Consider the following 25323-nt stretch of genomic DNA (forward strand, 5'->3'; position numbering starts at 1 on the left):
ATGACAGACGTACATCATCAGCCACATTTACACCCAGCCAGTCTATTAACACAAGATTTATTTATTTCATTATTTATGTTGTTACACTTGTTTTGATATTGTAAAATGTTTTTCCTACTAGGTAAATAATAAAAAAAAGAAACAAACCAACAACAACCTTATAACACAGGAATCTTCTGTTAATGTACACTCACAAAATCATATATACAATGAAGCAAGCACTATCGGCTTCAGAGGGGAATCTGCAATCTGCCAAGCACAAGCAGCTAATTAGTGCAGTCAACCATCATCATTATCAATGGTTTTTTTTGTACCAGCCCCCAGGCAGATACAGATACTGATAGGCAAATCCGCATCTATGTATGGGTCTGCCTGAGTTGCAGTTATATGACCATGCCCATACTGTATTTGCACTGCGTTTTTCCACTCCTGTACTGCATTGCCAAGCATTGGGAGGCCAAAGTGACATCTCTTGCAAATCCTGACAAAGGGGGGCCCAGGGTACAGTATGCCCTGCAACGCCCCCTTAATCTGGCTATGACAATAATTATGCATAGTGTACAAAATTTAAAATGCGTTCTTTACAAACCACAAAAGCTGAACATCCGTAATGGTTCCTCATGTGCACAATAGCACCTATTTGTCTGTCAACATCTCTGTATGACCTATGGAAACAACATGTAAAAGCATTCTGTTCCTAGTTATGTGGGTGGCAGATGAAGTGTAAAAGGTACATGTTGGCAACAGTAAATATATAACATCAGTGCACCCTACTACCACCTTAGGATGACCACCCCCTTTAATTTTCCCTTTTCTATTTTTAGCCCTCTTTGTGGCTTAATTTAGGGGGTCATTCCGAGTTGCTAAATTTAGCACAGATCTTGAACTCGGACATGCGGGGGGACGCCCAGCACAGGGCTAGTCCGTCCCACATGTCAGTGCCCCCCCCCCCCCCCACAGAAGTGCAAAGGCATCGCACAGCAGCGATGCCTTTGCACTTCAAGAGTAGCTCCCGACCAGCGCAGCTTTAGCTACTCTGATGTCATGCAGCCGCTGCGGGCCACTCTTCGCACAGTCCGGCCACACCTGCGTTGGCCGGACCGCGCCCACGAAATGGCGGCCAAACGCCGTTTCACCCCCTCCCACCCATTGACCGCCTCTGCCTGTCAATCAGGCAGAGGCGATCGTAAAGCAGTGACGGGTGGCCATGCGCCAGCGCATGCGCAGTTCTGACCCGATTGCTACGTAGTGAAAAACTGCAGCGTGCGATCGGGTCAGAATGACCCCCTTAATCCTTCGTGTGAAGGAACATCAGAACTCTGATTAGGTAGCAGAGAACTCAAGGCCTATCCCACATAGCAGGAAAGCCTCTGTAAATGCTTCTTTTCGCTGCTTTTTTCTCATTTAAGCAATCTCTTCCAACAAAATTAAATCTAGCTCTTGACCCCCGGCATAAAGTGAAGAATGTTCTTTATCCACTCAAGTGACTCCTCAGCATGTGCAAACATCAGTCCTCCAACAAACACAGCCGGTCCACCACCTTATTTATCCATGTGCTCCAAGCAAAATTGGGTCTAGTTAAAAGTAGGTGTACCTGTATGAGTCTATGACACGCCCCAAAAGGGTACTTAAGATGTGGTCAGGCTTGGACTGGCCCACAGGTGTACAGGGGAAACCACCGGTGGGCCCCATTGCCTGGGGGACCAGCTCCTGCTCTAAGGATTAGGTTCTAGACTATGCACTTGAATTATACTGGACTGTGGTGTATTTTCTACAGTGCATTGCTGTTATTAATCTGTTATTAATCTGGTACATTATCATGCATGCAGCAGCTGAATTTACTGTACATATTTATGAAGGGGCCCAGACGTTGCACTCTCTAATGGTTAGTCAAATCAATAAACCCCCTCTGCAGAATGACCACACCCCTAAACATGGCCCCCTACCACTGCATTACCCCGGTGGGCCCTACATGCCCCAGTCTGACACTGGATGTGGTTTTACCCTTTTGTGGCTGTAAATTAACATATCAGTCACAGAGTACCACCATTGGTCTGGACGTTCTTGCGTTGACTGTCAGAGCAGCTCAGTTTACTCGGAAAATCAACATTGCACTAGTATGTTTCGGATACACCCTAGCAGGGGAGTTTTAGGCCTGGAGGGAGCCCACATACAGATTTCTGTGGGCCTCCATCTTCTTAAAAAAATGGTGTATGTGCATTAGATAAGAAAGACTCTAACTCCATATTTCCAAAGCAGTTACTGGCTAGCAGGTAAGTGACTGCAGACTCTGCACCCACTGATATGCCACTGCACTGTAAACGTAAATTAACAAATAAATAAACCTCTCTTCAAAGATGGTCACACACTGGAGCTGGAAGTAATGTCCAATGTGGCTGCACCTGTTTTCTAAGTTACTTAGCAGCATGATTAGGGAAAGTAATTGTACTTTGAAGATGACTGCACATGTAGGGGCTGATTCTGAGTCACACGCAGCGGCGTCTGTGTCTGTTGGCAGTCTCATGTCTGTGTAAAATGTTGCTACAAGCCCTTCCTAGTTGTACAACTGTGTGCCTGATTGTGCATGGACTGAGACCACTTTAGATGCTTCAATACCGTTTGGTGCATCTTTAGATGCAACCGTTGGTAGCACCATCCAAACTTGCACCATCATCCCTGCTAGATGCAGATTCTCTATCAGAGTATGGCCTCCAATGTGAACGATCGTGCGTCTCATTTTCCAACCACTACAGCATCATGCCTGCAACACTCCCATAACATGCATATAACATAGATCATCTCCGCGTATAACACAAATGACCCAGATTGTGTGTGCATCCGCAGACATAGCGGACAAAGCATTTCCCATGAGGTCACGCCCCTAGCTGTGAGTCCACAACCCTCCCACACGCACACTTACCGTGGATTATGTGAGGAACCCGGATATCGGCTGCCGGAGCCGTGATAACACATGGGATCGGGTACTTATCCTATTCGTGATTGCGGGTCAGTTTTCGGCCGATGAAAACAGACCGTAATGGGATACAGCGATAATGACCATCGACTATTAACCACTTGCCTGGCATGGTCGCATCAGATGTGACCATACCTGCAAGTGTCTTATCTGACCTGGTCGCACAGGATGCAACCAGTCAGATAAACAGTGCTAGCAGCGGCAGGGAAGGGAAACTTACCTCTGCTGCTGCTGTCAGACGGACCGGAAGGTCCCTCTGCCTCCCTGCACTCTCCCCTATTGATTGCCATGCTGCAGATCACTGCTGATTGGTCAGCACGGCAGGACCCCCCTCCAGCGGCTGCAGACAATAGCAGTGTAAATTAACCTCCCCAAGCCACCCCCAGGTTACCCCTGTATACCTGGAGGCTGTCCTGGCTTTCAAAATGAAAACCACGATGTTTCCGATGTTCCGATGGTCGTAATGTTCCCAATCGATGTTTCGGTGTTTGGGGGGGATTAAAAAATAAATAAAAACTTTTTTTCCTTTTTTTTTTTTACTAAAATCCTTTTGGATAGGGATAAATTAATGTTCTTCACCTAATTCACTCATAAAAAACCCCGACAATTTCGGAGCAGTTTTTGCGGAATTTTTTTGTCAGTTAAATGGTTAATGAACATCAGTTATTAATCGCGATATCCGTCTGTTTTCAACCACCGAAAACGGATTGGATCTAATTGGATAAGCCCCCATAGGGGTCATTTAATAACATTGCTGAAAGCTGTTATTTCACACTGAAGCCACACAATCCAGTCACACATTTGCTATTATTGTTAAATGTGCATGGACGAATAAAAGATAATTGTTGGCTGCTATAGTTTTTATTGTACATTTGCACTTTTAATAGGTATGATATGAAGGTCATTTACTATGTCAAACAGTGCCATTCACTTGTTCGGTGCTCAAGCAGTGTCTAATAAATGTACACATGTTCAATTACCGTGTACAGAGCTGCATGTTTGTGGAGAGGGAGAGGCTGCATTGTAATGTTTACATTATGTAATGATTTGTTGATAACACAAGACTGCAGGTGACAGTTAGTGACTACCTGTGTCCTTGACAAGGAACATCCAGTCCCCTTCCCTGTGGCGTCACTTACACAGGACGTGACCTGGATAGAGCAAGAGGAAGTGGAGGTTATGACAGCCTGGGCAGTTTCCTACAGTGTCATGTAGACTACACTTTGTTGTACCTATGGCATGGAGGTGTGCTGATCTATATACAGAACAATGCAAAGAAGCATTGTACATAACTGTGTACAGAATACTGAATATATACTGTGCTGAAATAAAGATGGATACTTTATTATGGGCCAAGACTATATTGGTCATGTACCTAATGAGGGAATATACAATTAGGATGTGGCGTTTTTTAATTTGCACAGAGCTATGCAGTGTTTTAGATATGAACTGTTCACAACACATTGTGTACACCCCTGCCTTATTGCAGCAAGATTGTAGGACGCACCCATGCTCCAGGCCTCCCGCCAGATACGGTTATATTTATCCTGTGAGATCACAGATAATTAACCCCTTACCTACTCTACAGCAAGAGGAGAATGGCTTTGGAAGACATCATATAAAAGAACTGCACACTAGAGGAAGGCAGTGAGAATGACTGAAGCACACAGTATAATTCATATAGTGCAGAAAGACCTTCTCACAGACATTATTGGTACTAAAGTCCCTGATTGATTTCTAGGCAATAAGTAACTATCCGCTTTGCCAGGTCACTGCGCAGGGTAAGGCTTTCTCCGTATTTTCCTGTAGACATTAATCATTGCAGTCAATATTTAACAGCACAGTCCTACTTGTTCCAGTGCTGGAATAGTGAAAGTGTGCTTGTGTCTGAGTTTTGAAACTTTGTATTGGTAATTAATTTATAGGATATTTTAGAGAACTTTGACATGATTTGCACAAAAAAGTAAAAGTCTGTGGAGAAAAGGAATGTGCAGAAATGAAATCTCGCTTATGTCGCCCCCTACATCACAGCTCAGGCAGGTTGGGGCAGGTGGTGAATATCTGGCACAGCTGTTTCCTCCAGCTTCTGCTAGGGCGGCTTTCCAAGACACCGGTTAGTGCCTTTAGAGTGACTTCACAGTCTACGCTGTATTCAACGTGCAGGCACAGCAAGGAGAGGGTCGTACACCTGCTCAGATGACACACACAGACAATGTAAGTGTGCGTGGAGGGAAATGTGATTAGGGTTGAGTACACACCTCCAGCAGTTTCATTCCTTGCAACGTGTCTGTGCAAAGGACAATCCCAGCTTGCCGTGGGCTACATCGGCTAATTTTAGTGTACACTGAAAACCCCTCTATGTAAGGTTAGGTATCATATACTGTACTATATGGGCTTCGTTCAGCGCCGATAGCAACTGCGGCAGAATGCACACTGCGAGTTGATCGTAGCTGTGCTGCGACATGCGGGGGGATGCCCAGCACAGGACTAGTCCGCCCCCCCCCCCCCCCCCCCCCCCGCAGAAGTGCTAAGGCATCGCACAGCGGCGATGCCTTTGCACTTCAAGAGTAGCTCCCGACCAGCGCAGCTTTAGCGCGCTGGCCGGGAGCTACTCGTCGCTCCCCGGCCTGCAGCGGCTGCGAGTCACGTCACACAGCCGCCGTGGCCCGCCCCCCCTCCCCCCCAACGGTCCAGCCACGCTAGGCAACGACGGCTGGCATATGCCAGCACATTATGGCACTGGCGCATGTGCAGTTCCGACCTGATCGCTGCGAGAAACTGCAGCGAGCGATCGGGTCGGAATGACCGCCTCTGATCGCAATTCTGCGAAGACCTGTAGCCAAATCCACAATCTCATCTGCGATTATACTGTAAGAGGCCTGGGGAGTGGGCCGCGCTGCAGTTCGTGCGCAGGCGCGGTTACTCACCTCACCCTCCACTGTCTCTTACCTTCGGGCTGATGACGGTCCCGGAACACGCTCCCTTTTCTATGGACTGTGCTCCTGTCTGAAAGAGAAGGGCAACTACGCTAAGTCTCCAACAGGGTACTCGTGCTAGGCTGAGGATGGTCATCATTGGCACTTGTGGCCTCAGACTGGTTACACCCGTGTGCGGTACATAGTGGGTGCATCTCGGACGGAAACGCCCAAGGGGAAGGGATCACGTATGACAAAGCAAACAGACTCAACACAAATTATCCTCACTGGACATAGGGTTGCCCCCTTGATCGTCGGGGGTCCCGATCTCAGCATCTGGAATAAACTTCAAAGCAACAACCCGGAACGGTACACTATTCTTAGCCTACCTTTGATGGGGGCCTGACTGCGGAAGGCCCACGGACCGTACCGAGCAATGAACGGCACAATATGAAACAGTACACGACAATGTGGGTAATGCATAATAATAGCAAACCAGGCAAAACAATGTAGAACAGTGTGTGACAATGTGGATAATGAACTATATGGAGACCAGTGCTGGAGGGATGAGGGACAATGGGGCCTAGCGCCCTGCAGCCCAGGCCTGCGGCCTGCCTAATGGTGGGGGGCTACAATGGGGCCTTGCACCCTCTGCAACTCAGTCCTGCGGCCTGCATACCCATGAGGGTAACAGTGGGGCCTAGCGTCCTTTGCAGCCCAGGCCTGCGGCCTGCCTAATGGTCGGAAGCAACAATGGAGGCCTAGTGCCCTCTGCAGCTCAGGCCTGCAGCCTGCCTAACTGTGGGAAGAAACAATGGGGGCCTCGGCCTAGCATCGACGTTGGGGGTGTGGTGGGGAGAAGAAAAGAGGGGAGCAAGAATGAGCAGTAGGAAAAACAATAAGCCACACTGAGGGCTTACCTATTCCACCAACGTCCCGATGTCTGGCTCCAGTAGTGGGTCGTCCGCAGGGCAGCCTCTGCTGGCCGCACTGATCTCCCCCTCGTCGGTGCCGTGACTCCGCTCTCCTCCCCGGAATCTCTCCTCCGGCGTGTGTGGGCGTTTATAAGCCCCGCTGCGCTGCCTCCTGGAATGGGTGTCGCGGCAGGTCCTCATTGGTCCACCGCGTCGCCCAGTGTGATGTGCCACAGCACGTGGGCGCGCCTGGTGACGCGTGGTCAGGCAGCGGGGACGAGAGGCTCCGAACCAGCACTTCCCCCCTCCTTTTCCTTTGTGGTCCCAACAAAGACTGGGTTGTGTGACCATTCGAAGTTGGGGTCTGCAAAGTGCGGTGGCGGTACCCCCAGGGTGGAGCAGGCCGACCTCCAGACCAGCACGGCTGGAGGCAGGGGATGTGGTGTGTTCTCTGGTGCCGTCCCTCCCAGCCTCGCTGGTGATGTGACAGTGGTGGGCTACTCCATAGACATTGCGCCTTTTCTGCGGGTGGGCCGGTGTTTGTTTCTGGGGGTCGGGGGGTACCCATAAATCAAAGAGTATTGGCCCCAGGAAGGCTGCTGGTTCACCTGGGGCCACCCTGGTGGCTGGTGGGTCGCATGGCATTGAATCCTCTGCCTTGTCTCTTGGGACCTGTGGTTCGCAAGGCCCAGTGTAAGGTGCGGGGGCAACTGCTGCGGTCCTCGGCATGCACCTGGTAGACTGGACTGCCGGGAGACACCTTCGGGGCAGCCGTACTTCCGGATGAACTGCTCCACGATGGCCTTGGCTGCCACCTCTGCTCTCTGGTCCCTGGTGGGGGCTACCACGGTGAACTTGGTGAAGTGATCCGTCATCACCAACGCGTACTGGTACCCGGCCGCCGATTCACCTTAAGAAACATAGTCCACCATCAGTAGTTCCAGGGGCCTACTCGTTTTGATGGTTTGGATGGGAGCCCGTTGTTCGGTAGGCTTGGTGACCCCACACCTCCCGCATGTTCGACATACGTCCTCCACCACCCCCTTGAGACAAGGCAGGAAGTACTGCCGGTGGATGGACTGGACTGTCTTGGCCACCACGGAGTGAGCCCCTTCTTTGTGGGCCTCTACCACCAAGGCACGGGCTGCGGCTTTGGGGAGGACGATCTGCCATATGTAGCGAAGTTCCTGCTCCAGGTAGGCGCAGTGACATAATACACCCTCCTGGACCGCCAGTCGATCCCACTGGTGTAGTGTTTTCTGGCTGGTGGCTCCAAGCTGTTCCCTCTCCCGGCTGGAAGACCAGTGCCCCTTCCAGGCGCGTATGGTTCTCAGGTCCGGGAACTGTTCCTGCTGAATGGCCCAATCTTTTGGTGTCTTCTGCAGCAGTAGGCCACAGCTGGTTGTCTGCCTGGACCAGGGAGGTAGTTTGACTCTGGTGAGGTCTGGGATCTCCATTCCCTCTTGCTCTTCGTCCATGTGCCCAGTGGTGCTTCCTTCTAGGAAGCGCAACAGGGCGTCTGCATTGGCGTTGTCCTTCCCTGGACGATACTTGATCTTTTAGGGGAACTTTGCCAGTCGGGCAACCCAGCGTTGCTCTAAGGCCCCCAGTTTGGCCGTGTTGAGGTGGGCCAGGGGATTGCTGTCGGTTACGACCTCGAAGTCTGCGCTCGTCAAGTATTCAGTGAACTTTTCTGTCACCATCCACACCAGAGCCAGCAACTCAAGCTTGAATGAGATATAGTTGTCGGGGTTCCGTTCAGAGTCTCGCAAAACCCTGGCTTCCATAGGCGATCACCCTCTATCGGTCGTCCTGTACTTGTGAGAGCACGGCGCCCAACCCTTGGTGGCTTCCGTCGGTATAGACCAAGAAGGGTTTGTCGAAATCTGCGTAGGCCAACACCGGGGCCCACATGAGGGCTTCTTTCAGCTGGTTGAACGCGTCATCTTGGGCTCGCCCCCATTCCACCTCCTTCTTCCTGGCGTCTTTCGCCACCCCCCATAGTAGTTCATGTAGGATTCCGGCTATTTTGGCGAAGCCCTTGATGAAGCATCGGTAGTACCCCACCAGCCCCAAGAAGGCCCTCACCTCTGTCACAGTGGTTGGGACTTTCCATCTCCGGATTGCGGCAAGTTTGTCGGGGGTGGGCTGTACTCCTCGCTGGGACACCACATGCCCAGATATTCAAGGCTGGGCTTGAGGAGGTGGCATTTTCTTGGCTTCAGTTTGAGCCCGAACTGCTCCAACCATTGCAGGACCAAATCTAGTCTCCGCAAGTGTTCATCCAACTTCAGGGCGAACACGATGATGTCATCCAGGTAGATTAAAATTGAAGTCCCCCAGGCAGCGTTCCATGAGGCGTTGGAACGTGGCGGGGGAGTTGGAGAGTCCAAAGGGCATTCGGCAGAAATCAAACAGTCCCATGGGAGTGATGAATGTGGTTTTGCCTGGTCTTGCTCGGCTACCGGCACCTGCCAGTACCCACTGGCCAGATTCAATGTTGAAAAATAGCGGGATTTGCCTAGGGCCACCAGGGATTCCTCGATCCGGGGCAGCAGTTATGCATCCCGCACAGTGCATTGGTTAAGCTTCAGGTAGTCCACGCAGAAGCGTAGCGCGCCATCCTTCTTTTTCACCAGTACAATGGGGCCCGCCCAGGGGCTCTTGCTCTCCCGGATGACATGGTTGTCCAGCATCTGGCGGATCATGCTTTTTACTTCTTGGTACAGTTTGGGCGGGATCGGCCAGTATCGCTCCCAGACAGGGGCGTTCTCTCCCTTGTTGATTTAGTGCTCCAACTCTTGGGTGTAGCCGAAGTCCTCCTTGTGGCGCGAAAACGCCTTTTGCCTTTTCCATATCATCCATTCTAGTCTTCTGATGTCGTATGGGGTGGCCCCCTCCAGGGAGATGTTCATCTGGTCCAGTATGGTTTGTCCGTTCCAGGTGGCAGTGGGTTCTTCTGACTCTTCCAGCCTCACGGCCAGTGTCCAGGGATTCCAACAATCTGGATCCAGAACTAGGCCTCGTCCTGTCTCCACGCCTTCTGCCGGGATAGTGTCAACCTGGGCTAGGATGGTCCGAGGGGGAATTTGTGTGGGGGACTCCCACAGGTTACAAATCTGGATGGGTACCATGCCGTTCCAGACCACCGCCAGGACCTGGGCCACCACCAGCCCCGCACCCGACTGACTAAACCAGCATGGATCTACCAGGACTGCCTTCCCTTCCAGTCGTTGCTGCATCCGCACGGGTAGGTCCAACACTACCTCCTGTCGGGCTGGTATCTTCACCCTTTGGTTGTGGCGGGTCTTGATCCATCCCAAGGGACCTAGGCCCTGGGCGGGCAGTGATTCTTCGCACAGCTGGACCACCCTCTGGAGGGCCTGTTGTACGGGCTTCTGTATTCCCAGGTACTTCCAATATCGGCCCTTTTTCTTGGACCAGGGCTTGATCCAAGTCCCGCAATTTGTTTGTCCCCAGGATGATGGGCCCATGTTTTAATTCTTCTCCGGCGACTACCATGATCCCTTTTTTCCAAGGGATTGGCCATATAGTTCCACCTCGAGCCATACAATGCCCAAGATTGGGAGTGGCAAGTTGTTGGCGGCCATGAGGGTCACTCAGTCTCCCACTTCAGTTCTTTTCAAGTGGCTGTAGTCCTGTTTGAAGCATTTCTCGGACATGGTGGATACCTGGGAGCCGGTGTCCATCAGGCAGCGATGGCTCTGACAATCTAGCCGGACTATCATGGTGGGGCATTCTCCAATTAGGTCCCATGAGTGGGCGATATCCACAAGCTTGTCCCCATGCCTCGCAGTTTTGCCCGCAACTGCGAGGGCCATTAGCTTAAAGGTCTCCTGCGGTCACTCCTGTGGCGTCGGGTCTCTGGACATTCTCTCGCGAAGTGTCCAGGACGTCCGCACTCCCAACACTTCGAATCCCGGGGATCCCTCCGCCGATCCCCGCCGTTCCCCTGTGTGAAGACTCCTCCCGCCGGCGCGGTTGTTGGAAGGAATCTTCCGCTTCCTCCTCGGTGTCTCTTGCATTGCCTCCCGTAGTTGCGTTATGGCTTTCGGACTGTTCCACCCGTCGCTTCAGTTTAGACATCTCATCCTGGATGGACCAGTAGGAGGGCACTGGTCAGGTCCTTGACACAACTCTCCAGGGGACTGACCTCTGGTTTGGGGGATGGCGCCAGTGACTGGGCCAGCTGGAGAGCTACGACGCAGGACCCAAATTCTGCATCCTGCTCCTTGGTCAAGGACTTCTCCAGCCCGTCGGGGAAGGTCATGGTGGGCTCGGCCTCAATCTTATCCAGGAGGTGGTGTCGCAGTTGTTTACTCCATAGCCCGGCTACAAAACGGTCCTGGAGGCTGCGTCTCCGGTCATCCATTTTTCATCGGGACAGGCCTTGATCTTTTGTGCACATACCTGTAAGGCATTGGCAAACTGGAAGATGGTTTCATCCTTTCTCTGGATTCAAGTGAAGAGGCGCAACCAGAGGCCATCATCCATTGACCTCTCCTGGTAGACGCCCTTGAGAATCTTGAATATCCCATCGTGGTCTGTTTTCTGATTGTCCGGTCGCAGCCTAACGGTCCACGTGCGTCGAAGCGGGCAGGCGGTGCAGCCGAATGCCCGAATCCTGCTGATATTTCCACTAATTGAGAGGCATATTTCGACCATCGTACCTCGTTAGACATTGGATGATCGTCCCGAGTCCGTAGGGCCAGTCCGGCTCTGCGTCGGTCATTCTGATCCTGGCGACTACGCCAAATTGAAGAGGCCTGGGGGCTGGGACAATGTTGCAGTTCGTGCGCGGGCACGGTTACTCACCTCTCCCTCCGCTGGCTCTTACCTTCGGGCTGATGACGGTCCCGGAACATGCTCCCTTTTCTATCGACTGCGCTCCTGTCTGAAAGAGAAGGGCAGCTGCACTAAGTCTCCGACAGGGTACCGGGGAAAAAGCCAATCGGGGCGACTCGTGCTAGGCTCAGAGGATGGTCATCACTGGCACTTGTGGCCTCAGACTGGTTACACCCGCATGCGGTACATGGTGGGTGCAACCCGGATGGAAACGCCGAAGGGGAAAGGGGAAGGGATCACGTATGACACAGCAAACACTCAACACAAATTATTGTCCCCTTGATCGTTGGGGGTCCCGATCTCAGCACCTGGAATAAACTTCAAAGCAACAACCCGGAACGGTACCCTCTTTTAGCCTACCTTTGATGGGGGCCTGACTGCAGAAGGCCCACGGACAGTACCGAGCAATTAATGGCACAATATGAAACAGTACACGACAATGTGGGTAATGCACAATAATAGCAAACCAGGCAGAACAATGTAGAACAGTGTGTGACAATGTGGATAATACACAATAACAGCAAACCAGGCAGAACAGTGTGTGACAATGTGGATAATGCACAATATGGAGCCCAATGCCGGTGGGATGAGGGACAATGGGGCCTAGTGGCCTGCCTAACGGTGGGGTCTACAATGGGGCCTTGCGCCCACTGCAGCTCAGGCCTGCGGCCTGCCTAACCATGGGGGTAACAATGGGGCCTAGCACCCTCTGCAGCTCAGGCCTGCGGCCTGCCTAACTGTGGGAGGCAACAATGGGGGGCCTCGGCCTAGCGCCGACGTCGGTGTTGTGGTGGGGGAAAGAAAAGAGGGGAGCAAGAATGAACAGTAGGAAAAACAGAAAGCTTCACTGAGGGCTTACCTAGTCCACCGACGTCCCGATGTCCGGCTCCAGTAGTAGGTCGTCCGCAGGGCAGCCTCCGCTGGCCGCACTGATCTCCTCCTCGTCGGTGCAGCGACTCCGCTCTCCTCCCCGGAATCTCTCCTTCCCGCCGCGTGCGGGCGTTTAAAAGCCCCGCCATGCTGCCTCCTGGGATGGGTGACGCGGCAGGCCCTCATTGGTCCGCCGCATCACCCAGTGATGACATGCCACAGAGCCCGTGGGCGCCCCCGGTGATGCATAGTTTGGCAGCGGGGACGGGAGGCTCCGGACCAGCAGCGGGAGGTGGAGCCGGCCGCGCTGGTATCTCCACACTACAACCCCATTGTAAATCTAGCCAACTCCCATTGCACATATAGCTACAAGCACAATATTGCGTACATTCACTAAAAATTACAAGAATAAACGCAGCTCTTACACATCGATGTCAGCACAAAACTGGGATGATTTGTTTCTTGTTCTATTCTGTGAGAATAATATTAGGCAGCCATTTAGCGTCATGGTGTAAACACAATACATACATGTAAAATGTTAAAGTAACTACAATAGTAATTAGTTATGCACGACACTGGTAAAATGAGCATACACATGACAACATGCATACCTAAAGAAAAGTGTTATTTTGTGGATGTAAACAACCTGTGCTTTTGCAATTATTAGCTTGACCATCGGAACATTTGCTGCTGCCATCAGTACTTCCGCAGTCTGTGTAGCTCTCTAGCTACTCTGTGCTGTTGAAGCGTTTGCCATTTCTGCAATCTGTTTCACATATATTGCGAATGCAACACCCATGACACACCCACTACACGCCCCATCGCAGAAATTGCGCAGCCATCCCACTGACCCGCCTCCACCACTCCTTTTAATCATTGCTAAATGCGTTAATGACTGTGTTCGCAGATACCTAGGTATGATCACGGAAACCAGACAAATGTGCGCACTGCCTACTGTGTGATTGTGTGTGCATGCGCAGTGCGCTGATCGCTCACTGCGCGATTATTCGCATTTGCAGCTGATGCTGAATGAGGGCCATTTCTTCCAGATACAAGACTGTTTACTAGCTGTCCTTTAGAAAGAATAGCAATCCCACTGGTAAAATGACTGGTTTCCCTTTCCTTTTCCAGCAGTGCCTAATGGCCATGTAACCACCCAAATACTGTTCTGTCACAGTCACACAGAGTTTCTCATGGCAGGCTATTATCAGACTCTAGTAATGAACAAATGAAGATCTCGCATGCTGTCACAAAGCAGCTGGTAAAGGGGTTGTCCGCCCCCACAAATTTCAAAGAACAGCAGTACTAGTAACAATTAATATATGATGGACAGTAAATGGTAAAGAAAATGCACGTTTATTAAAAACTACAATAAAAATGAATAAAATCACAAGGTATAAATAGCAACCACTAGCTAGGTGACTATGTATTGGTATATTAGCATACCTCCCAACATTCACAGAAGTCAAAGAGAGACATTCTGCGCGGTGCCAAAAAGGGTGTGGCCTGTGAGAAAGGGGATGCCACAATCGCCGGCCATGCCCCCCAGTTAAGTCACAGTGGGGGCATTGCCAACGCTCTGTGAGCTGCTGGCCATACCCTTAGTCCCTCTGCCAGGAATAGACTATGTGCGCACGTGCGCAGCATTTATTCACTGCTGCTCTGCTCTGAACTGAGCATAGCAGCGAGTGCAGGAGCCTCTCAACTGAAACACCCCCCCCTCCCCCACACCACCACCACCACACCACCACCACGGGACACTGCGACCCTCGGGAGGGACAGCGGAACAGACCCATAAAAACTGGACTGTCCCGCGAAAATCTGGACAGTTGGGCGGTATGTATTAGTCATGCAGTATCAGACTGGCTCCTATATTAATCAGTGTTTAAATAAAGGCTTTCTCCTTTCTGTCCATGAGGGATCCGATTTTACCATCAAGGTATTACCAGCATGTGAATCTGTTTGTCCAAACAGTCCCTTTAACAACCGAATTTGCAGATGAACAGGCTGAAGGAGTATAAACCAGGCACCCGGAACGCTGCTGCAGATTATTCCAAGGTGAATAGCAAAGTCCAAACAGAAGTCCAAAGCACTAACAGAAGTCCAGATACACAGGCTCAACGTATTTTCATGGGCTATGGTCACCCAGCTTCCTCAGGACTTTGCTACTCTCCTATATAGTTATCGACTCTCTGTTAATGCCTATACAGTGCCTGTAACAATTCATTACATGTGACTGTCCCTTAGCACTGGATACCGACAGAGTTAGAAGATGGACATTTTGGAGATTAGGGTGAAATGCAGATTTAGCCCATTGAGTTGATTGAACAAATACTTTTAAGAAGTTTAGAATGTTGATTTTAAAACCACACAAGCAGATCTTATTTGGAGTTAATATGGCATTAGCTGTATCCAGCAATGGGCACCAGTGAAGCTGGCGAGCCGGGTTACTTAACTACTGTATGTGCATACATTCTCTGCTGTTTTTAGATCTGCGCATGCGCAGAAGCCGCACTACACATGTCCCTGTAGGTCATCTGCAGGGCAGCCTCCGCTGGCTGCACTGATCTCCTCCTCGGAATCTCTCCTTCCCGACACGTGCGGGCGTTTAAAAGCCCCACCATGCTGCCTCCTGGGATGGGTGACGCGGCAGGCCCTCATTGGTCCGCCGCATCACCCAGTGATGACGCACCACAGCCCGTGGGCGCCCCCCGTGATGCATAGTCCGGCAGCGGGGACGGGAGGCTCCGGGCCAGCAGCGGGAGGTGGAGCCGGCCGCGCTGGTATATCCACACTACAACCCCATTGTAAATCTAGCCAATGCTGTGGCGTTTGGGGCAAGGGGGCACTCCCCGTGCCCCAAACGCCACAGCATGATAATGGGCGATAAGCAGCATTCCAGAAAACAGGGGTGTGCTGAAACCATTACTGACGTCCTTGGACACAGCTTCAATGGTTTCAGCAGTGCGAATTTTCCAGCCATCCTGAGTAACCAGAGGGTTACTCATACCATACTTCCCAACTGTCACGATTTTCGCGGGACAGTCCCGTTTTTTTGGGACTGTCCCGCTGTCAGGAGGGGGGTGGGGGGCGGGCAGTTGGGAGGCTCCTGCACTCGCCGCTTTACTTTGCAGAGCAGCGGTGAATAGACACTGTGCGCATGCGCACAGCGTCTATTCATGAGTGACAGAGGGAGAGGGGGCATGCCAGCAGCTCATAGAGCGCTGCGCATGTCCCATTCAGTGACGGACAAGGGAGGCGTGGCTTATATTGAGACATCAACACAAAGCCACACCCCCTTTTTGAGACCACACCCTTTTTTGGGAGCGTGCGGCTTCGCCGGGCGTGTGTCCCTCTTTTACAATGAAGAAAGTTGGGAGGTATGCTCATATGACCAATGTTTGAGTGGAAGATCTGATGCTCTGTCCTTGGACACAGCAGCAGATCAGAGAAGCCGGCAGGAGGCCTCTGTTACACAAGATACCTCCCACGGCATTAGCATATTATGGCTAGAGATGAGCGGGTTCGGTTCCTCGGAATCCGAACCCGCCCGAACTTCAGCTTTTTTTACACGGATCCGAGCCACTCGGATCTTCCCGCCTTGCTCGGTTAACCCGAGCGCGCCCGAACGTCATCATGACGCTGTCGGATTCTCGCGAGGCTCGGATTCTATCGCGAGACTCGGATTCTATATAAGGAGCCGCGCATCGCCGCCATTTTCACACGTGCATTGAGATTGATAGGGAGAGGACGTGGCTGGCGTCCTCTCCATTTAGATTAGAAGAGAGAGAGTGAGATTGAGACAGAGACACTTGATTTACTGGAGCTTAGGAGTACTAGAGAGAGAGTGCAGAGTTTACTAGTGACTGACCACTGACCAGTGACCACCAGTGCAGTTTTATTTAATATAATCCGTTCTCTGCCTGAAAAAAACGATACACAGTGACTCAGTCACATACCATATCTGTGCTCAGCCCAGTGTGCTGCATCATCTATGTATAATATCTGACTGTGCTCACACAGCTTAATTGTGGGGGAGACTGGGGAGCAGTTATAGGTTATAGCAGGAGCCAGGAGTACATACATATTATTAAAATTAAACAGTGCACACTTTTGCTGCAGGAGTGCCACTGCCAGTGTGACTGACCAGTGACCTGACCACACTGACCACCAGTATAGTATACTATATTGTGATTGCCTGAAAAAGTTAAACACTCGTCGTGTGACTTGTGTGGTGTTTTTTTATTCTATAAAAAACTCATTCTGCTGACAGACAGTGTCCAGCAGGTCCGTCATTATATAATATATACCTGTCCGGCTGCAGTAGTGATATATATATATTTTTTATATCATTATTTATCATACAGTCGCAGCAGACACAGTACGGTAGTTCACGGCTGTAGCTACCTCTGTGTCGGCACTCGGCAGACCGTCCATAATTGTATACCACCTACCCGTGGTTTTTTTTTCTTTCTTCTTTATACATACTACATCTCATTATCATCCAGTCTATATTAGCAGCAGACACAGTACAGTACGGTAGTCCACGGCTGTAGCTACCTCTGTGTCGGCACTCGGCAGTCCATCCATAATTGTATACCACCTACCCGTGGTTTTTTTTTCTTTCTTCTTTATACATACTACATCTCATTATCATCCAGTCTATATTAGCAGCAGACACAGTACAGTACGGTAGTCCACGGCTGTAGCTACCTCTGTGTCGGCACTCGGCAGTCCATCCATAATTGTATACCACCTACCCGTGGTTTTTTTTTTCTTTCTTCTTTATACATACTACATCTCATTATCAACCAGTCTATATTAGCAGCAGACACAGTACAGTACGGTAGTCCACGGCTGTAGCTACCTCTGTGTCGGCACTCGGCAGTCCGTCCATAATTGTATACCACCTACCCGTGGTTTTTTTTTTTCTTTCTTCTTTATACATACTACATCTCATTATCATCCAGTCTATATTAGCAGCAGACACAGTACAGTACGGTAGTCCACGGCTGTAGCTACCTCTGTGTCGGCACTCGGCAGTCCATCCATAATTGTATACCACCTACCCGTGTTTTTTTTTTCTTTCTTCTTTATACATACTACATCTCATTATCAACCAGTCTATATTAGCAGCAGACACAGTACAGTATGGTAGTCCACGGCTGTAGCTACCTCTGTGTCGGCACTCGGCAGTCCGTCCATAATTGTATACCACCTACCCGTGTTTTTTTTTTCTTTCTTCTTTATACATACTACATCTCATTATCAACCAGTCTATATTAGCAGCAGACACAGTACAGTACGGTAGTCCACGGCTGTAGCTACCTCTGTGTCGGCACTCGGCAGTCCATCCATAATTGTATACTAGTATCCATCCATCTCCATTGTTTACCTGAGGTGCCTTTTAGTTGTGCCTATTAAAATATGGAGAACAAAAATGTTGAGGTTCCAAAATTAGGGAAAGATCAAGATCCACTTCCACCTCGTGCTGAAGCTGCTGCCACTAGTCATGGCCGAGACGATTAAATGCCAGCAACGTCGTCTGCCAAGGCCGATGCCCAATGTCATAGTACAGAGCATGTCAAATCCAAAACACCAAATATCAGTAAAAAAAGGACTCCAAAACCTAAAATAAAATTGTCGGAGGAGAAGCGTAAACTTGCCAATATGCCATTTACCACACGGAGTGGCAAGGAACGGCTGAGGCCCTGGCCTATGTTCATGGCTAGTGGTTCAGCTTCACATGAGGATGGAAGCACTCAGCCTCTCGCTAGAAAACTGAAAAGACTCAAGCTGGCAAAAGCACCGCAAAGAACTGTGCGTTCTTTGAAATCCCAAATCCACAAGGAGAGTCCAATTGTGTCGGTTGCGATGCCTGACCTTCCCAACACTGGACGTGAAGAGCATGCGCCTTCCACCATTTGCACGCCCCCTGCAAGTGCTGGAAGGAGCACCCGCAGTCCAGTTCCTGATAGTCAGATTGAAGATGTCAGTGTTGAAGTACACCAGGATGAGGAGGATATGGGTGTTGCTGGCGCTGGGGAGGAAATTGACAAGGAGGATTCTGATGGTGAGGTGGTTTGTTTAAGTCAGGCACCCGGGGAGACACCTGTTGTCCGTGGGAGGAATATGGCCGTTGACATGCCTGGTGAAAATACCAAAAAAATCAGCTCTTCGGTGTGGAAGTATTTCACCAGAAATGCGGACAACATTTGTCAAGCCGTGTGTTCCCTTTGTCAAGCTGTAATAAGTAGGGGTAAGGACGTTAACCACCTCGGAACATCCTCCCTTATACGTCACCTGCAGCGCATTCATAATAAGTCAGTGACAAGTTCAAAAACTTTGGCCGACAGCGGAAGCAGTCCACTGACCAGTAAATCCCTTCCTCTTGTAACCAAGCTCACGCAAACCACCCCACCAACTCCCTCAGTGTCAATTTCCTCCTTCCCCAGGAATGCCAATAGTCCTGCAGGCCATGTCACTGGCAATTCTGACGAGTCCTCTCCTGCCTGGGATTCCTCCGATGCATCCTTGCGTGTAACGCCTACTGCTGCTGGCGCTGCTGTTGTTGCTGCTGGGAGTCGATGGTCATCCCAGAGGGGAAGTCGTAAGCCCACTTGTACTACTTCCAGTAAGCAATTGAATGTCCAACAGTCCTTTGCGAGGAAGATGAAATATCACAGCAGTCATCCTGCTGCAAAGCGGATAACTGAGGCCTTGACAACTATGTTGGTGTTAGACGTGCGTCCGGTATCCGCCGTTAGTTCACAGGGAACTAGACAATTTATTGAGGCAGTGTGCCCCCGTTACCAAATACCATCTAGGTTCCACTTCTCTAGGCAGGCGATACCGAGAATGTACACGGACGTCAGAAAAAGACTCACCAGTGTCCTAAAAAATGCAGTTGTACCCAATGTCCACTTAACCACGGACATGTGGACAAGTGGAGCAGGGCAGGGTCAGGACTATATGACTGTGACAGCCCACTGGGTAGATGTATGGACTCCCGCCGCAAGAACAGCAGCGGCGGCACCAGTAGCAGCATCTCGCAAACGCCAACTCTTTCCTAGGCAGGCTACGCTTTGTATCACCGCTTTCCAGAATACGCACACAGCTGAAAACCTCTTACGGCAACTGAGGAAGATCATCGCGGAATGGCTTACCCCAATTGGACTCTCCTGTGGATTTGTGGCATCGGACAACGCCAGCAATATTGTGTGTGCATTAAATATGGGCAAATTCCAGCACGTCCCATGTTTTGCACATACCTTGAATTTGGTGGTGCAGAATTTTTAGAAAAACGACAGGGGCGTGCTAGAGATGCTGTCGGTGGCCAGAAGAATTGCGGGACACTTTCGGCGTACAGGCACCACGTACAGAAGACTGGAGCACCACCAAAAACTACTGAACCTGCCCTGCCATCATCTGAAGCAAGAAGTGGTAACGAGGTGGAATTCAACCCTCTATATGCTTCAGAGGTTGGAGGAGCAGCAAAAGGCCATTCAAGCCTATACAATTGAGCACGATATAGGAGGTGGAATGCACCTGTCTCAAGTGCAGTGGAGAATGATTTCAACGTTGTGCAAGGTTCTGATGCCCTTTGAACTTGCCACACGTGAAGTCAGTTCAGACACTGCCAGCCTGAGTCAGGTCATTCCCCTCATCAGGCTTTTGCAGAAGAAGCTGGAGACATTGAAGGAGGAGCTAACACGGAGCGATTCCGCTAGGCATGTGGGACTTGTGGATGGAGCCCTTAATTCGCTTAACAAGGATTCACGGGTGGTCAATCTGTTGAAATCAGAGCACTACATTTTGGCCACCGTGCTCGATCCTAGATTTAAAACCTACCTTGGATCTCTCTTTCCGGCAGACACAAGTCTGCTGGGGTTGAAAGACCTGCTGGTGAGAAAATTGTCAAGTCAAGCGGAACGCGACCTGTCAACATCTCCTCCTTCACATTCTCCCGCAACTGGGGGTGCGAGGAAAAGGCTCAGAATTCCGAGTCCACCCGCTGGCGGTGATGCAGGGCAGTCTGGAGCGACTGCTGATGCTGACATCTGGTCCGGACTGAAGGACCTGACAACGATTACGGACATGTCGTCTACTGTCACTGCATATGATTCTCTCAACATTGAAAGAATGGTGGAGGATTATATGAGTGACCGCATCCAAGTAGGCACGTCACACAGTCCGTACTTATACTGGCAGGAAAAAGAGGCAATTTGGAGGCCCTTGCACAAACTGGCTTTATTCTACCTAAGTTGCCCTCCCACAAGTGTGTACTCCGAAAGAGTGTTTAGTGCCGCCGCTCACCTTGTCAGCAATCGGCGTACGAGGTTACATCCAGAAAATGTGGAGAAGATGATGTTCATTAAAATGAATTATAATCAATTCCTCCGCGGAGACATTGACCAGCAGCAATTGCCTCCACAAAGTACACAGGGAGCTGAGATGGTGGATTCCAGTGGGGACGAATTGATAATCTGTGAGGAGGGGGATGTACACGGTGATATATCGGAGGATGATGATGAGGTGGACATCTTGCCTCTGTAGAGCCAGTTTGTGCAAGGAGAGATTAATTGCTTCTTTTTTTGGGGGGGGTCCAAACCAACCCGTCATATCAGTCACAGTCGTGTGGCAGACCCTGTCACTGAAATGATGGGTTGGTTAAAGTGTGCATGTCCTGTTTTGTTTATACAACATAAGGGTGGGTGGGAGGGCCCAAGGACAATTCCATCTTGCACCTCTTTTTTCTTTTATTTTTCTTTGCGTCATGTGCTGTTTGGGGAGGGTTTTTTGGAAGGGACATCCTGCGTGACACTGCAGTGCCACTCCTAGATGGGCCCGGTGTTTGTGTCGGCCACTAGGGTCGCTTATCTTACTCACACAGTCAGCTACCTCATTGCGCCTCTTTTTTTCTTTGCGTCATGTGCTGTTTGGGGAGGGTTTTTTGGAAGGGACATCCTGCGTGACACTGCAGTGCCACTCCTAGATGGGCCCGGTGTTTGTGTCGGCCACTAGGGTCGCTTATCTTACTCACACAGTCAGCTACCTCATTGCGCCTCTTTTTTTCTTTGCGTCATGTGCTGTTTGGGGAGGGTTTTTTGGAAGGGACATCCTGCGTGACACTGCAGTGCCACTCCTAGATGGGCCCGGTGTTTGTGTCGGCCACTAGGGTCGCTTATCTTACTCACACAGTCAGCTACCTCATTGCGCCTCTTTTTTTCTTTGCGTCATGTGCTGTTTGGGGAGGGTTTTTTGGAAGGGACATCCTGCGTGACACTGCAGTGCCACTCCTAGATGGGCCCGGTGTTTGTGTCGGCCACTAGGGTCGCTTATCTTACTCACACAGCTACCTCATTGCGCCTCTTTTTTTCTTTGCGTCATGTGCTGTTTGGGGAGGGTTTTTTGGAAGGGACATCCTGCGTGACACTGCAGTGCCACTCCTAGATGGGCCCGGTGTTTGTGTCGGCCACTAGGGTCGCTTATCTTACTCACACAGCGACCTCGGTGCAAATTTTAGGACTAAAAATAATATTGTGAGGTGTGAGGTATTCAGAATAGACTGAAAATGAGTGGAAATTATGGTTTTTGAGGTTAATAATACTTTGGGATCAAAATTACCCCCAAATTCTATGATTTAAGCTGTTTTTTAGGGTTTTTTGAAAAAAACACCCGAATCCAAAACACACCCGAATCCGACAAAAAAAATTCGGTGAGGTTTTGCCAAAACGCGGTCGAACCCAAAACACGGCCGCGGAACCGAACCCAAAACCAAAACACAAAACCCGAAAAATTTCCGGCGCTCATCTCTAATTATGGCACATGTGCTGCGTACAAAGATGCAGCTGCTGTGTGATCTGAGTCCATCTCTGCATCAGGCTCTTTGTGTAGAAAAACTGTGATACTGAGATGACAATAAGAGAACCATTATTGCATACATGTACCTCTGTGATCCTTGCTAAACAGGCTGCACCATGGGGAAGTTATTGTTTGTGGTTTGGTATATTACATATGCAGAGTCGGACTGGCCCACGGGGAAACAGGGGAAACCACCGGTAGGCCCCACTACCTTTGGGCCCTCCTCCTCCTCTAGGGATCAGGTTCCAGTCTCTATCCTAGTGCACATGAATTATGTATTATACATATGTTACATTATACTTCATAATTTACCAAGAGGCACAGAACATGTACTCTGTAATGGTCAGCCAAACCTCTGTGGTGGCTGGCCACACCCTTAAGCATGGGCCCCTACAACAGCATTCCCCCGGTGGGCCCTTCAATCCCCAGTCCGACACTGTACATATGCCTCTTATCCTGACCTGAGTCTCTCTGCACCCAATTTAGGCGCTTCTTCTGACAGACTCCCTGGCACTGCAATATTTTCTGGGCTCAGGTCTCATGTGATTTGATCTTGTGAATGTTTAATGAGAAGCATGAAAATCCTATGAAAATCTGACAGGATAGCAGCCAACAGCTCAGAGCTCAGCTGCCTGCTCCACACCCACTGTACATTCACCACTCACTCTCTTCTCCCTCCAAGTTTCTCTTGTGTATGTTCCTTGTGTTTATCTTTGTTCTGATACATCCGTTATTCTCTATTAACGTAAAACTTCCTTTTATTCATTTCTAACCCACTAAAAGCAATCCTCACGAAGGAGACTTCCTCCCTCTTCCCCATGCTGTACTTCTCACCACCCACATCACATCATGCCCTAATCAGCTAAAGATTTCTTTTATTCTCTCTTCCATACTGCCACTAGGCTCAGGCTGTTTACTTTTACTGACACTTTCCAGAGACCAACACTTTAATCAAATGCTTCATATTTCCAACAGAAAGTAAAATGTTTCTGTAGCTGGCACTGCTCACCAGTACAGGTTGGACCTATGCCTATGTGACTATGTGGGTTGCAGGTCAGCAAACCCACACCTATGCCATGTGCCTTGCAAAACTGGTTAAGTAAGTCACAAACCAGTACAGGAGTGCCCGATATAGTCACTGCTGAAAGTGATGGCATACAGATCAAGTACAGTCCCATCTGTTATGCAAACTTAAGATTGTTAAACGGGGTACATTTACTAAGCAGTGATAAGAGTTGAGAAGTGAGCTGGTGGAGAAATTTCTCCATCAACCAATCAGCAGCTCTGTATCATTTTATAGTATGCAAATTATAGATGTTATTTCAGTGCTGATTGGTTGCCATGAGCACTTCTCCCCTGGCTCACTTCTCCGCTCTTATCACTGCTTAGTAAATGTACACCTTATTTAGTCAGGGGCGTTTTAAGAGAGGAGGGGACCTGCGTGCAGCCTCCATCGGGAGCCCCCTCCTCTCCTGCAGCAGTAGACTCTGGCATAATGCCAGAGTCTACTGCGCATGCGCAGGCCTCCGGGAACATGGCGCCCGCACCTTGTTCCCGGGGACTTCTCCAGTGCGCATGCACAAATTACTCGGAAATGGCCGCGGCGGCCATTTTCCGAGTGATCTGTGCCCACACAGCAGGGCCTCCGTCGTGGGACTCCGGAGGGGTAAGTATATTCTGTGGGTGCGGTGTGGTCCCCACTGGACCCAGCGGTCCGTGTGCACCGCACACACTGCACCCATTATAACATGACACAAAGCTATTCTGTGCTAGATCAGAATAATGTCTGTGGACATTGGGTCCAGTTCATGTTTGTAAGCTTGTAAGTTTGTAAGCAGGCAACTGGGCAAAAAAGCAGGCAACTGGGCAAAACCATGTTGCACTGCAGGAGGGGCAGATGTAATATGTGCAGAGAGATTTAGATTTGGGTGTGTTCAAACTAAGGGGGTCATTCCAAGTTGTTCGCTCGTTATTTTTTTCCACTACGGAGCGATTAGTCGCAAACTGCGCATGCGCAATGTTCGCAGTGCGCCTGCGCCAAGTAAATTAGCACAAAAGTTTGGTATTTTACTCACGGCATAACGAAGAGTTTTCATTGTTCTGGTGATCGGAGTGTGATTGACAGGAAGTGGGTGTTTCTGGGCGGATACTTGCCGTTTTATGGGAGTGTGTGGAAAAACGCTGGCGTTTCTGGGAAAAACGCGGGAGTGGCTGGAGAAACGAGGGAGTGGCTGGCCGAACGCTGGGTGTGTTTGTAACGTCAAACCAGGAACGAAACTGACTGAACTGATCGCAGTGTAGGAGTAAGTCTCGAGCTACTCAGAAACTGCTAAGAATTTTCTATTCGCAATTCTGCTAATCTTTCGTTCGCAATTCTGCTAAGCTAAGATACACTCCCAGAGGGCGGCGGCCTAGCGTGTGCAATGCTGCTAAAATCTGCTAGCAAGCGAACAACCCGGAATGAGGGCCTAAAATCTAAATTGCAGTGTAAAAATAAAGCTTGTAGGGCTATATAAAGATATATGCAGACAGGTGTCAATGAAAAAATTAATAAAATTTATTTTAACATTTAACACTTAAATGAAATATGCTAAAAATGAGTATTTGCAATATTAAAAATAGGAGCTCATATATATGATTCAAAAACCAGTCTCTGGTGAATAGGACTTATGGGGCTCTGATAATAATGTCCAGTGGTTAGTGGACCTGCAAGATGTTTAGCCTTCTAAAGGGATTGAGAAGTTCCACAGTAAGTTACCAATCTTAGAGATGGATGATTCCCTTAGTGGAGGTTCAGATAGCACCGATTCCAACGCAGAGATGTGGGAGTAAGATGTGGATTCACAACAGGTTGGCACACCATAAGGAAAGTCCCAGGCTAAGGAGGTCCACTGTCCGATTGTCTGGATGTCCCCAGGGT

At 49.9% G+C, this 25323-nt stretch overlaps 1 long non-coding RNA gene across 1 annotated transcript in view; it reads left to right on the forward strand.

Annotated features, from left to right (window-relative positions):
• Positions 1-4994: 4994 nt before the first annotated feature.
• Positions 4995-25323, forward strand: part of LOC135050929 (uncharacterized) — an 85019-nt gene continuing 64690 nt past the window's right edge. Inside the window, exon 1 of the long non-coding RNA XR_010241927.1 lies at positions 4995-5188. This is a non-coding gene — a long non-coding RNA (uncharacterized LOC135050929). The remainder of the gene's footprint in view (positions 5189-25323) is intronic.

Source organism: Pseudophryne corroboree, chromosome 2 (genome assembly GCF_028390025.1).
Source record: "Pseudophryne corroboree isolate aPseCor3 chromosome 2, aPseCor3.hap2, whole genome shotgun sequence".
In the NCBI taxonomy this organism is placed as follows: Eukaryota; Metazoa; Chordata; class Amphibia; order Anura; family Myobatrachidae; genus Pseudophryne; species Pseudophryne corroboree.